This window comes from Eptatretus burgeri, chromosome 1 (genome assembly GCF_056783735.1).
Source record: "Eptatretus burgeri isolate ZD-2024b chromosome 1, Ebu_testis_v1, whole genome shotgun sequence".
Lineage (NCBI taxonomy): Eukaryota > Metazoa > Chordata > Myxini > Myxiniformes > Myxinidae > Eptatretus > Eptatretus burgeri.
Genome location: NC_140961.1, coordinates 45,449,093 through 45,464,816, shown reverse-complemented (window position 1 = coordinate 45,464,816; position 15,724 = coordinate 45,449,093). Strand labels below are relative to the sequence as shown.

Sequence of the window (15,724 nt, the reverse complement as noted above, 5' to 3'; positions counted from 1 at the left end):
TGATTTTTCCCAAAAAGGTTCCTTCCAACCAAAGTTCCTGTGTTCTTGTCCCTTAAATTGGTGAGGATTTTTTTTTTTTTTGTATACCTTGTCAAGGCTCGTGTGAGAGCTAACACACAACGCACAGCAAGGAGGCATGAGACAAGAGGGGCGGGAGTGGGAGGGACAAAACAGTGGGGAACACACATTAGGAGATCTGTGGAAGGGAGAGGGATGGGATGGGACGGGGAACATGGGGAATAGACGATGGACATTACAGGGACTTTCAGGAAGGAAAGCAGGGAATTTGAAGGAAGTGGGCTTGGATGGATTATCAGGGGTAGAAAAAATCGAGGATTTGGATGGGGGATGATAAGAGGTGGTGGTTAACAGCTGTTATTAAAGCCTGGAGGGAAGAATGGGAAAGAATAGAGTGACAGAGTTTATTCCAAAGGCCGGAAAAAAGAGGAATGAAAGGGTGAAGGTGAGCAGTGATTCGTGATTTTGGTAGTTTTACCAGAAAGGGGGTTGTTGGCTGACCTTGAGCGCCCTGTGGAAATTTGGTGGGGACAAATTGCAGAAAGAGAGCAGGGGGGGCAAGGCTGGAGAGGAGACGGTAGAAGACAGAAAGACCACCGACCAACCTGGGGTGATTGAGTGAGTGGCCCAAAGACTCAGCCTCATTGCGGGAGATGCCGATGATCCGAAATGCCCTGGTTTCTACAGCGTGAAGCCGAGAAAGGGGAGAGCAGTACTCCATCAGGCTATGGACAAAAGCTTTTTTTAGTGGTCAGGAGCTCAGGAGGGCCGAGAAAGGACTTTGCACGACGGAGGATTCCCAGTCGGCGACTGGCTTTTGAGGCGTGGTTAGAAATGTGGCTTTCCCAGGAAAGGTCATGGCAGATAGTGAGACCCAGAAGCTTGAAAGAAAGGACTTCTTCCAGAGGATTGTTGAGAAAGTGGATGGGGGGGGGGTTCTAAACGGTCCTTTCGAAGAGACATAGAGTGTGAGATTTGTCCGGATTGAAAGACGTTCCACATGTTGGACCAGATGTGATTTTACCTCCTCTTATGCAAAGCTTCATTTGCTCTGGACTGTTTTTTGCTTTAATTCCTGGGTGAACATGAGCGAGCAAATACTTGGATGAAAGGATAGTCAGCCAGCAATTTGCTACTATTTACAGTCTTGTTTGCCTGAGATGGGTTTGAGGGTGGTGAAATAGCTGCTAAAACCTGAACCACATCCAGGTCCTTGCTTCTTTTTTTTTTGAGTTTCCTTCTGATGACTCCCAATGCAGTATTAGGTCTCATTTGTTCATCACTTAAATCTCGGAGGAACATTCATTGTGGATACCTCTCCGATTAACCATTGCAAATTTATACTTTTTCCTCTTCTTTTGTGTGCAGCACAAGGCTGTAGGGTGGCATCATTGGTTGAGAGCGTGGCTGTCACCGATGCAATGCCCTCTATACATTAGGACAAGAATTTATAATTTGTTTATGGTTCCAGCGATAGCTCGCTTCCTCTTCACGAAGGACATGGGATCTTTAACATCCACCAACTCATTCCGGCAGACAGGATGCCAAGTTTAACGTCCATCCTAGGAAAGGCACACATTGAATCACCCTGCCTGTGAAACAACGGGATGATAATTTATAGTTACTCTGTTCGAACCCAGGCGAGTGTACGTATATTGAGGCAGCTTGTCAGCCCAGATTTATACTTGAAGACTGGTAAGTCAAATCCCAGGGAGACAGTTTAACTAGGCAAACAGTGGACATACCACATAATACACACCATTCATACAGTCTACAAAAACAGGGTGGTGAAAGATGGGACCTGGTATGTCTTGCAAACAAGAAACCACTCGTACATTGCCTCAATTCCTTGAATTTTTCATTTTACATCGTGATTAAAAAAAAAAAACAACCCCCCCCCCTCCAAGAAATGACACTGGAATTTTAAGAATGATTCTTCACTATTGAGAAATGAGGTCAAAACGACGTAATACGATATCTCAGTTGTGGACCTATTATGACAACACTTGGTGGGTGAGTTGAGTAGGTGACAAGAACAAGCTGATTAGATTTTGTTTAAGGTTCGAATGCAGATCCAGCCTATCGATGGGATACAAAATGTAAACTATTCAGCCTGTCAGAGGTATGCACTCTACCGAGTGCATACCTCACCAGGCTGAACAGTGGTGCCGTTTTTCCAAAGTGTTTCCATGTTGGTATTTCGTATTATGTCTGAATGGGCAAAGGACAGCAGCATTCCATCTGCCTTTCATCTTTGTCACCTGTGCTGAATTGTAAGAAGACGACCACCACACTGACTATTTTACTGTTGCCAAGATGAAACTGGCACCCAGAAATGTACTTGTCATCTCAATCTCAAATCCTCAATGTGCACTGTTTCGATGAGAACTTGTTAATTGATTAATTTGAAAGGTTTTGTTGTTTGCAAATGGGACAACTTCTGGTTGTTTTGGCTGTATCATTGGAGCAGATAAAGGTGAAGGGATCACCCTGAATTTTCTCCACCCACGTGGATCTTCCGTATCATTTTCTTCTTTTCTTAACACGAGACCCATACTTGACATTCTTTCTAAAATGGATCACACAATGGCAACAGTAAGAGAACTTTGACTTCAGGCATGTTTTATCATTGTGCATTGTGCTTGAAATTTTTTTTCCTTTCTTCAACCACCATTTCAGAATCTTGAAGCTATTTCTTGGGTTCCATTTTCCTGCCCACAATTACATTTTCAAGATTTGTGCAGTCGACTGAAAATAATCTTGACTTTATTATATCTCAAGATGTCAGGTCAAAGGTCAACAGTCATGGTATCCTGAAGGCCTTCATATGTGGTTCATGGCTTCTTGTGAAAGTGCAGCTTTGAAACTCTGAAAATCTCATTTGGTTCTGCAACTCAGATTGATTCTGATGTACAACAATTTGAGTAGGGGTCTTCTCATACTGTCTTTTAACTTGCAGAGTTATTTTCATAACTTGCCTCTGCTTACTCCAACACTGATGTACATTCGGTGTCCAAAACATTAGGAGCACCTGCTCTTTCCATGAAATAGACTGATCAGGTGCATCCAGGTGAAAGCTGTGGTCCCTTATTGATTGCACCTGTGAAATTCACTTTCAATCGGTGGAGATGAAGGAGAGGAGACGGTTAAAGAAGGATTTTTATGCGTCGAGACGATTGAGACATGGATTGTGTTTGTGTGCCATTCAGAGGGTGAATGGGCAAGACAAACAATTTAAGTGTCTTTGAATGGGGTATAGTAGGTGCCAGTTGCACCAGTTTGAGTGTGTCAAGAACTGCAACACTGCTGGGTTTTTCATGCTCAACAGTTTCCCATATGTATCAAGAATGGTCCACCACCCAAAGGACATCCTTCTAACGGCAGGTCAGTGGTCGAAAAGAGCTCATTGATGAAAGATCATAATGTGAAACATGCCAAAGGAGGCTGACACGATATGTGCAGCACTACAGTTGGTCAACTGACAGTCCAGTACAACATTGGTGCCGAAAGACCCTTAAAAAATGCACAACTCGTCGTACCTCGACACGAATGGGGTATGGCAGCCGACAACTGTACAGAGTTCCACTTTTCACCAAAAAACATAAATCTGCAGTTGCGGTAGGCTAAGGAGCGATAAACACTGAACACTTGAGGATTGGAAAAAACATTGCCTGGTCTGATGAATCCCAGTTCTTGCTGTTTCACGCTGATGGGAGGACTAGGGTATGGAGAAAACTCGCATGAGTACATGCATCCATCATGCTGTGTCAACATTGCCGGCTGGTGATTGTGTGAGGTGTTAATTGATAAGTATTCTCAAATAAGGTATAAAATTAGAAGCAGAAAGTATACTTTGCACACACGATGTATACTGTTCCCTAAGCACATCCCCATGTCCCCACGAATTGAGGCTGTTCTGATGGCAAAATGCGGTGAAACTCATTGTTATGAAGACGTTCATAATGTTTTGTACACAGAGTGTAAACATAACTCCAGTCCTGTTATTTTATACCAAAATCCTCCATAATCCAAGAATGGTCCACCTCATGCACAGATTTATCCCCTCTCATGTTCAGTTGTCTTACCCTTCCTCCCGCCCTTGGTTTACTGAAGCTTGTGGCGAGGCAGTTGTCCTGAAACAACTTGCCTTTGCCTCATGGAAAGCAAACCCAACTGAGGGCAATCTCAGTTCTTTCCACAAAGCTCGGAACAAGTGTGTAGCTACCCTCAGGAGAGCCAGAAAACAACATCTTTCTCATCTCAAGTCTGAACTCTCAAACCTCTCTCCCTCCTCAAAATCCTGGTGGCGTTTAATCAAATCTGTTTCTGGTGTATGTTCCCCCTCCATCCCCTCCCTTACCTCAAATGGCCGCACTGCTGATTCCACACGTGATAAAGCTGAATGTCTAAACTCGGTGTTTGCAGCTAAATCTTGTGTCCCAAACCCATCACTATCTCTACCCACTTTACCCAGTCGCACCCAACTGTCCCTGGACTCTGTATCCTTTTCTCCTGACAAGGTGGAGAGCTTGCTTTCAAACCTCAAGTCAGATTCTGCAACCGGTCCAGACGGCATCAGCCCACATGTCCTCAAAGCCTGCTCTTCTGCTCTTGCTCACCCTCTCTCTGTTCTATTCACCCTCTCATTTTCCCAAGGTCATCTGCCATCTGCTTGGAAATCTGCTAACATCACTGCCCTGCATAAAAAAGGTGCAAAAACAGATCCCTGTAACTATAGACCAATCAGCCTTCTCCCAATCATCAGCAAGGTTATGGAATCCATCATCGCTTCAGACATGAAATCCTTCCTCTTCTCCAATGGCTTGATTTCCAATCATCAATTTGGTTTCAGACCAGGTCACTCTACCCTAGATATGCTGCTACTGCTCTCCCATCAATGGATGGAGGTCCTCAATGCCAGACAGGAAATCCGAGCCGTATCCCTGGACATATCACGTGCTTTTGACACAGTCTGGCACCCTGCCCTACTCACCAAACTCTCTGCCCATGGTATTCAAGGCCATCTCCACTCATGGCTCGCAGACTTCCTCTCCTGTCGCAGTCAACGTGTGGCCCTAAATGGAGTTCTTTCATCTCCTCTTCCTGTGCAGGCTGGAGTTCCTCAAGGTAGCGTTCTGGGCCCTGTTCTTTTCTGGTTTTCATCAATGATCTCTCGGACTCTCTGGAAAATCCTCTATTTCTCTTTGCCGATGACTCAACCCTCTGCCGTACCATCTGTCATCCCTCAGCCCGGCAAGCAGCAGCTTCTTCACTCACTGCAGATCTGGATAAAATCACAAACTGGTCCAACACGTGGAACATGTCTTTCAATCCAGACAAATCTCACACTCTCACTATGTCTCTTCGAAAGGACCGTTTACAAAACCCCCCATCCACTTTCTCAACAATCCTCTGGAAGAAGTCTTTTCTTTCAAGCTTCTGGGTCTCACTATCTGCCATGACCTTTCCTGGGAAAGTCACATTTCCAACCTTGCCTCAAAAGCCAGTCGCCGACTGGGAATCCTCCGTCGTGCAAAGTCCTTCCTCGGCCCTCTTGAGCTCCTGACCACTTACAAAGCTTTTGTCCGTAGCCTGATGGAGTACTGCTCTCCCCTCTGGGCTGGTGCTCCTGCCTCCCACCTTTCTCGACTTCACGCTGTCGAAACCAGGGCTTTTAAGATCATTGGCATCTCCCGCAATGAAGCTGAGTCTTTGGGCCTCTCACTCAATCACCGCAGGTTGGTCGGTGGTCTTTCTGTCTTCTACCGACTCCTCTCCAGCCTTGCCCCCCTGCTCTCTCTGCGATTTGTCCCAACCACATTTCCACAGGGCGCTCAAGGTCCGCCAACAACCCCCTTCTGGTAAAACTACCAAAATCACGAATCACTGCTCATCTTCACTCTTTCATTCCTCTTTTTCCCGCCTTTGGAATAAACTTCCTCACTCTATTCTTTCCCATTCTTCCCTTCAGGCTTTCAAAACAGCTGTTCACCACCACCTCTTATCTTCCCCCATCCAAATCCTCGATCTTTTCTACCCCCGATAATCCACCCAAGCCCACTTCCTTCAATTCTCCTGCTTTCCTTCCTGAAAGTCCCTTTAATGTCCATCTTCCCCTCGCCATGTTCCCCGTCCCATCCCCATCCCTCTCCCTTCCACAGTTCACCTGTGTCTGTTCCCCAATGTTTTGTCCCTTCCACTCCCGCCCCTCTTGTCTCATGCCTCCTTGCTGTGAGTTGTGTGTTAGCTCTCATACGAGCCTCGACCAAGGTAAAAAAAAAAAAAAAAAAAAAAAAAAAAATCAAGACTCTTCCCTTAGCACATGCCCTTTTTTGAATTCTTCATGCACTACCGCTTCCTCCTCTTCTTTCACACCTGGAGTCCTATAAAAGCATCCTACCAGTTTCTTAGTGTTTTTACAATATCTAATCTCGACCCATACTGAATCCTCTACATTAATTCCTCCTTAATGTCACCCCTTTCTCTTGATGCAATGCTGTCCTTTACCCAAATTGCTGCTCCTCCTATTCTCTCCTTACAGTTAGGGAATTTTAGCAAATTGTATTGACCATCTGTGAAAAAATTGCTTCCCAATAAATTTCTTCGCTAACGTATTCATCTAGGTGTCTACTAACACCTATCAATTAGTGCAAACCCAAATCCTTGTGGAAAATTCTGGGGAGGCAATCAAATTTCGGGTGCTCAGAGGGCCTGTGCGAAAAAATCGGAAAATTAACTTTTCCCAATATTGACTTGTGAGATGTCTTGGGGTTTTTTGGGGTGCTGAATTGATTCCAACCATTATTTTTGAGAAAAATACATTCCTTGATCATATAAGATGTATTTTATTGACATTTTTAACAGAACTGTGCTCAATGGAAATGTTGCTTCGTCAGCTTTTACAACCTTATTCATCAAACTCTCCAGTATCTTCCTCACTCCTCTTGTCATCCAGCTGGTTTATGTTCAGGCAAGAGTTACCATGACAGATGCCACAAGCAGAAATACACTTGACTCCTTGTTTTTTACAGCAGCACCTGAGTGAGCTGCAGTCCCCCACACAGTTGCAGCTGGCAAACGTCAGGAGGTAGTCTGGTGCAATGGGGTCTGTAGAAGGGACTGGTGCATATCCTTGCTCAGTGAGTTGCCATCCATAGTCTCGGACATCCAACGATGGACTTTGCAGCATCAGCCAGTCTCTAGTCTGGAGGTAAGCTCGGAGAGAGTGCTGTGCTGCAGCTCCTGTTGTCGGGGGGAGTTTCTCAGGTTTTATGCTCCCAGTAGCAGCTCGCTTGCAAAAGATGTCGAATCTTAAGTCTTCCAAGTCTTTGGAGGATTTCCCATGGAACATGAGCATGAAAAGATCACAGCCTGCTTTAATGATATCGCCTTTCTCAGCTCGGATGTCCATAAACTCGTCCATTGCCCTCTCTGCTTCATCAGTCTTGCAGAGCTTGCTTAGCAAAGTTGGTTTGCTAAACCCAAAAATTGCAGACACGATCGCAGCCAGAGAAGCTGTGCAAGAAGATGAGATACCTCTGGTATATCTCTTGGAGGGCTTCCCGAATCTTTCCGACATCGTAAGATGTTTCTTTGGTTGTCGTGAGGAAGATCGGATGGTTTGCAACATGATGAATCAGCATAACCAGGACGTCTGTGTCCTCAGCCCTCACCTCGACAGGGGACTCTCTTCCTCATCTCGAGCTGCGCGGACGATGGAGGTGTCGGCATCATCGGAGCATTGCTGTACACTGATTCCATTCCTACTAAATTTCTCAGCAAGGAGCAGAACGAGCTGGGCTTTGTTGTTCTTGTTATCGAGGAACTTTTCTCTTGCAATGATGATTTTGAGATCCAGACGAATCTGAATGTCACAGCATGCATTCTTTATTCGTCTCAAGTGGTCATGGTCCTTGGTGGAGCTGCCATATCCGTCAAAGACCACCGTTATCCGGAGGCGATGGCTCCCCATGGACTTCACAAAACGGAGGTAGCTCTCGGCAACATCCTTCCAAGTAAGGTTAGCCTCCCACTTGACATTGTGCAGGAGCCACCCACCATCAACCACAAGGCTTGTGCAGGGGGGTTGTTCGACAGGTGCCACACATGCCTTCAGGGACCTTGCTCGGGCAGCCTTGTCTGGCTTTCGCAACTTTTGATTTTTGTCAAACAGAGACATCAGTTTTGGTGTCAACTCAAAGCGCGGAGCTTCTTTGGTCTTGACTTCACGCTCACTGATGACAATGAGGCGGTTGAATAGCTTCAGTGAGTCAATGACCAGCTTCTCGCCATTGACTTTGGGTCCAGATCTGAGGCTTGCAAGTGATTTGACCTTGTGTTTGGTTACCATTGCATCCACAACAGTTTTCCCATCCATCTTGGCCTGTATGGCTCTGCCAACTTCTGCTTGATCAGCGTTGACTTGGTCTTCGGGAGTGCTGCTGAACCCAGTTGAGAAGGACACCAGAGTCTTCTTGTCCCGTGTGGCATCGAAAGGGTTGACGTCCTCCAACCACCCAACTATGGTGTTGACAGCATCGTTATCTCTCTTCATTTGGGCTCTTTTAACGTCGGTGTGGACAGGTACCCTACATTTGACCATGCTTCTTTCTAGCTCTTGGTGAATGAACGAGAAGTGGTTCAGGGTCTGAACCCAAGACTTATGAGAAGACTCATTCCGAAAGCGACCTCTGTTTAGACCACCGGAGGATTTTGCCTCACGCATGAGTGTGGTTTCTATCGTAATGTCAGTCCATGTGCCGGACCATTCATGGTCTGAGAAGCTGACTACATGGTTGCCGTACAAAGTGAACTTGGATAGAGTTTCCTGGAACATGGGACTCTCCTGTCGCTGATGCATCAGCTGTACATACAGCCTTGCTCCCTTTGCGTACTAATGGTGGCCTGCTGCTGCGAAGGTATTTAGCATTCCAATGATGCAGTTGAGATGGCCTGTGTGGTCTAGGACACGCTCACTCCTGATGAATACCTTGATGAGGTCGATTCTGCCATAGTACCAGACCCAGAGTGCTGGTGTCCTTCCTCCTTCAGCTAAGATCTTCAATCTCTCTGCCATCTTCTCCTCGAAGACAGTGACTATCCTTGGTGCATATGTTAGATTAGAGGAATTTTGACACAAAACAGACAGAACACACATACAGTGATGTGTTTTAACTTTAAAGGTCCACTATACGTTGAATATATTCAACTTCTATTGAGTCCGGTACACAATAATTTAATAGCTAAATGTTCTTGGCTAACGTCAGCAAACACAGATAATTCTACTGAGCATGAGCACAAGTATAACCAACAATATAGCAGTGGTTTCAAAAATGTTGTATGCTGGTTTCAGCACGATTTGAACAATCTGAATCAATTGAGCCAAATTACCGCAAAACACAGTCTGAGATATCTAAAAATGTATCATATCAATATTTTATGGCCAGGGATTCATTTTTCCTCAAATATAATGCTTGGAATCAATTCAGCACCCCAAAAAACCCCTAGTTAGACATCCCACAAGTCAATATTGGCAAAAGTTAATTTTTCCGATTTTTTTTTTTTTTTTTTTTTCACACAGGCCCTCTGAGCACCCAAACTTTGATTGGCTACCCATAATTTTCCACAAAGATTTGGGTTTGCACTAATTGATAGGTGTTGGTAGACACTTAGATGAATACGTTGGTGAAGAAATTTTTTGGTAAGCAATTTTTTCACAGATATTTAATACAATTTGATAAAATTCCCTAACTATTATCACACCAATGCAGCACGTTGCCTTCTAATCCTGTCCTCCAGTTACTCTCCTCCTTAAACTATGTATCTGCACCTACATTGTACTCTTCATTATTTACTGTGGGCTCAAGCCATTCCATCCTTTTACTTGAGCTCATGGCATTGGTATAGAATATGTTAAACTTTTCCCTTCCTGAAATTCTATTTTCTTGCCTGGCCTTACTAATCACAGTTGCATCACCAGTTACTTAATTAATAGCTTCCGCTCCTCGGTGTACCACAATCAACTTCTTCATATCGTGACCCAATACAATGTCATTTACCCTTCCTTCAATGTCCCAACTCCAGCTCCTTCAAAACTGTACAGAATTCTACGTCTACGATCCTTCCTGAAAAATGAAGAATCTACATGTTTAATAGTCTCACCCACAAAAACCGTCTCCCAGACCTCCTTTCCAACCAATCTCTCTTGCTGCGCCCTCACCGCTGCTGCTGCACCCTCGCCACTGCATGTACTCTCACCGCCGACTGCTCCCGCTGCACCCTCACCACTGCCAATGTCCTCGGCAACCTCACTCCATAACCAACTAATCTGCAAATTTGTCACATTCTGCTACTTGCTACAAATTATCTGTTGCTGCATCATCGTAATAACTATCCTCAAATGGGTTATTTCCTCACACTTCCTCCAGCAGTGAGTACCCTCTGCTTCCCCTATTCTTAATGTGGCCCATATTGAGAATCCATCACATTTTACGTACTCTTCTTCCTTTCTCCTTTGCTCTCTATTTATGCCCTTTTTCATCACCATATTCCCAAGGTCCCAACTGACTTAAAAGCTAAACTTAACACTCCGCCTCCCCCTGCTTCCTACAATAAACTAACACAAATACCCGCTAAAGCTGTTATGAACACAACTACAACCTTTATAAATACAATCCCACAACCCCCGACACAAATTTCGATAAACTACACACAGACACTCATCTTATTCTGGCCTCGGAGCTGACACAGCCACGGGTGAACAACCGGAAGTGACGTCCTCACCCAGAAGTGGACAAGTCTTGCGGAACAATTATTCCATTCGGCTAGTAAATTTTTGTTTCGATGACCGAGTTACCTCGTAAACATCTGGAAGATGTTGGCTGAGGCGTTCCTTCTCGATCAAGAAATTGGCGTCTGATAACATGGATGGTGGAGTTTGTAGGACAGTTATTTTTGGTTATTTCTCCGAAATAAGCTCGTAGAGTGGGTCCTGGTTTCCAGCCGTCCTTCCATACTGATGTCTGTTAACATTTGACTGAAACATCTTGTTCTCACAAACGACCTGACCGATACGGACCAAATTTGGTCTGGTTTTTCTTTCACATGAAAATGAAGTTTGTGACCACATAGATATGAAACCAATAAATATAAATGATGAGCTTTGATGCAGGAGGCCATTTTACCTACCATGCCTGTGCTGCACCACCATTAAAAAAATCAGTCATGCTCTCGATTCAATTTCACTCGGCTTGGGGGAGGAGTGAGGAAGAGAAAAGTGTGGCAGGCACAGGGACTAGAGCGACTGAAACGTGGCTACTTCTGGGAAAATCCTTTATTACATGACGGCTATATTGTCATATCCCGGTCAGTTAACACCGACGCTGGACAGATGAGCTGAACTGGCATTTTACTCCCTCAGACAATGTTTCGAATTATGGTGGACACCGTGTATGCGGATTGTGAGGCGAGACCCGAGAAACATAAAGCTTACAAAACCAACGGGTTTATTTCCCATAATCCAAACAACAAGGGAAAGATTTACCCGACGAAAGGAATACGCCGACTATGGCAGTTGAGAGAGAAGAAAGGGAATGCAAGTCATAAATAATTATGTACAGTGACAATAAAAATTAATCTAAAGAAACGAAGGCGCTCACTCCGGACTCAGTCAGAGATGGAAAAAGGCAACAAAAACTAGGGGACTCAGCTTTGGCAGCAGCAGGCAATGAGGAGGAAAATGACGAGGCGAGCAGACAATGGGGAGACGAGGACCAGGGCGATGAGACAAAATGGGCACAGGTTGAAGAAAGCAGGCAGGCAAGATGACTTCCTCAAGACTTCTTCGAATTCCTCACACACCTCAGGCTTCCACAAAAACCTCTCGGCCACATTCTCTTCAGACCAACTCTTTTTTTTTTTCTTTTTCTTTTTTTCCCCCCTTTTCCTCCTTTTCGCACTATCTCAGCGCGGGGGAAAAAAGGGGGGGGAATTGTTGATGCTCTGGGGAAAGAGTATAGCTGGCTTGCTTGGGTCCCGCGACGAGCGATTCCACCGCGAGCTCGTCGCCGACCGCCATCTTCCTTGCCTCGGACCCGAGCTACTCGGTCTCTTCCCCCATTCTCCTCAGCCGACTGCAGAAAACCACCTGTATGCCCTCGCCTCCCGACTCCACTCCGCGCTCCAACCCGACTCTGCCCCAAAACTTTCTTCGCTCTTCCAAGGCCGACTCCCCGCTCCTCCAAGGCCGACTCTGTGCTCAAACCGACTCGACCGCGCTCCAAGCTCCAGGCTTCCTCTCTCTGCAGCTCCCCGACAGACTCCGAACCCCGACAGAATCCTCAAATTCGCCCCGCGCTCGGCGCTTTATAGGCCGGCAGGAGAACCCATATGCAAATTTCTGGATCAGAACGAGCTCGGGGGTGGAGCCACGCTCGCCCATTGGACGGAGAAAAAGGGGCGTGAGTCTCCCCTGATCCTAGAATTTAGATATCTCGATTCTACACCGACGCTCCTGGAGGCGGGGCCAAACCGCCCCGCGCTTGCTGATTGGACGGATCAGAAGTGGGCGTGTAGCATTCCTGATCCGAATTCTCCTCGGAAAGGCCGCATTTTGCACTCGCGGCTCGGCGCGCGTCCCGTACGAGCCCAGGACAGCCTGACGCTTGGCGTTCACAGGTGGTGCGGGAATGGCGGCAGAAGGAGGAGAGGTGAAGGTGGTGGAGGGTTTATGGTGGTGGTTTATGGCCATGGTGCCGTTTGGAATGGCGGTGATGTGATGTTTGCGGGAGCGAGTTGTGAAGGTAAAGATCGTGGCTGTTGGCGTGTTGTTGTTGTGAAGCGGCATTGTGGTTGGTGGTTGTTGTGTGATGGCGGTTGAGACGTGGTTGGTTCAAAATAAAGATAGAACAGAAAAACGACTCTCTCAAAGGGTCGCAGCCCGAATGAATCACATTTATTCCCTCTAAACAACGGGTTTGGGGCTAACTACACATGTACTTACAGAGATATCTCACCTACAGGACCTGAATGGTGGTTTGCGAATTTCCTCAATCGCAACAATATATATATATATATATATATATATATATATATATATATATATATATATATATATATATATATATATATATATATATATATATATATATATATATATATATATATATATATATATATATATATATATATATATATATATATATATATATATATATATGAGATATCCCTTATTGTCGGGTTTTCCGGCTGTGTGTGTGTGTTTGTGTGTGTGTGTCTGCAACGCGAGGCTCCACAGCACGAACCAGCGAACCGATTTCGATGAAACTTTGCCAACAGGTGGAATATATACTGGGAAGGTGCGCGTTTGAATTGTGTTGCCCAGCAACCACCCGTTGCTGTGCAGCGGCCGAAAAACCGCGTACAGTATTTTCAATCCTTGTCCTTCAGTTTTGAATGTCGAGAAACGAGACTTCGGAATTAAACACTTCGAGATATTTAGAAATTTTTACTCGAGCCGATTTTTGATTGAGGTTTTATTTTTCAAATGGTGGTCCTTCAAAAATCGGGTGTCCATTTACCGTCATTTAAGGTGTGTATACAGTGTTTGTAAGGAGCTACACCGTCGTTCCACCTTCGATCTCTCCTCGATCCAAACGTTATTGACCAAAGTGAAAAGGATCCAAAATAAATGAAATCACCAGCATTTCTGTCTTTGTGGATTTCTAATAATATGTTTATTTATTTACCAAAAACGATTCCACGACCCACACACCACCTTCAATTATTTATTTATTTTCCGAAAACAATTCCACGATCCACACACCATCTTCAATTATTTATTTATTTACTGAAAACGCTTCCACGATCCACACACCACCTTCAATTATCTATTTATTTACCGAAAACAATTCCACGATCCACACACACCACCTCCAATTATTTATTTATTTACCAAAAACAATTCCACGATCCACACACCACCTCCAATTATTTATTTATTTAGCCAAAACGATTCCACGATCCACACACCACCTTCAATTATTTATTTACCGAAAACGATTCCACGATCCACACACCACCTCTAATTATTTATTTATTTACCCAAAACGATTCCACGATCCACACACCACCTTCAATTATTTATTTACCGAAAACGATTCCACGATCCACACACCACCTTCAATTATTTATTTTCCGAAAATGATTCCACGACCCACACTCCGCCTCTAATTATTTATTTCTTTACCGAAAACGATTCCACGATCCACACACCACCTTCAATTATTTATTTACCGAAAACGATTCCACGATCCACACACCACCTTCAATTATTTATTTTCCGAAAATGATTCCACGACCCACACTCCGCCTCTAATTATTTATTTCTTTACCGAAAACGATTCCACGATCCACACACCACCTCCAATTATTTAAAGTGGGAGTGGCGTAGGAAAGTGGGTGTGAATTATGAAAAATATTGTGTGGCTCAGGAGGTGTGGTCAAACAAGCATTGAGAGGTTTATCGGGTTTTCCGTGTGTGTGTGTGTGTGTGTGTGTGTGTGTGTGTGTGTGTGTGTGTGTGTGTGTGTGTGTGTGTGTGTGTGTGTGTGTGTGTGTGTGTGTGTGTGTGTGTGTGTGTGTGTGTGTGTGTCTGCAACGCGAGGCTCCACAGCACAAACCAGCAAACCGATTATTTTTCAAATGGTAGTCCTTCAAAAATAGGGTGTCTATTTACCGTCATTTTTTTTATGAGTGCCAGTTGGCAAAATACGCAATAGGAAAAATCTTGCCAGGCAGAGGAACAATTGTATGTGAACCAATACGTCTTGGCAATGAATCTTCGTCAGTGGATCAGTCAGAATGAAAAGCATCGTATCTAGCGCTTCGATCCTAGCGAATCCCTCTTCGCATACCGGCTTGTGTGTGTGTTTGTTTGTAGGCACGATAACTCGTGAACGGAAGAAGCTACCAATGTCAAATTACAGCACGTGATTCAGGAGGGTGATGGCTAGTGCTGATTAGATTTTGGTCAAAATCGGTCAAAGGTCAAGGTCACAGTGAGGTCAAACATTCGATTTTTGATGGTTTGGTGCAGAATCATCGTAGAAACTTCTAGTTTGTGTCGCTACCTTCTCCAGAGACAGGTTTTATTAGACAAGGTCAGACGTCAAGTTGACGATTTCGTAAGTACCAGTCTATGACTGCATGTTTGTTTGTCTGTTTGTTTGTGTGCAGGACATCTCAAAAAGTTGTGGACGGATCTGGTTGAAATTTTGTGGACAGGTTGGGTGTGTAATGAGGATGAACTGATTCGATTTTGGTGAAGATCCGGATCCGGATAAGACTACGAGAATTTTTTTAAGTGATTCCTCACCATTGAGAGATCGGGCCAAAAAATTATATATAGCACGATAGCTCAAAAAGTTGTGGATGGATTCAGACGAAACTTGGTGGACACGTTGGGTGTGTGACCATGACATTTTGATTCGATTTTGGTGAAGATCTGGATACGAGAATTATTTAATTTTCAAAGTGATTCTTCACCATTGAGAGATTGGACCAAAAACGATATTGTCCTGCATAGCTTGATATTTAAAAAATGTATTTGGCCCGATATGTTCTCGTGGATCAGGCATTACATGGTGGAGGTACGCACTCTACCGAGTGCCCTTCCAGTTTATTTTAGTTTTACCTTGCAATGAGTCGA

At 44.7% G+C, this 15,724-nt stretch overlaps 1 protein-coding gene and 1 pseudogene across 2 annotated transcripts in view; one reads left to right on the top strand and one right to left on the bottom strand.

Moving 5' to 3' along the window:
- Window positions 1-15,724, top strand: part of LOC147034376 (14-3-3 protein epsilon-like) — a 58,191-nt gene that overhangs the window by 24,295 nt on the left and 18,172 nt on the right. The window lies entirely within an intron of this gene.
- On the bottom strand, window positions 6,926-8,962 carry LOC147034377 (uncharacterized; annotated as a pseudogene).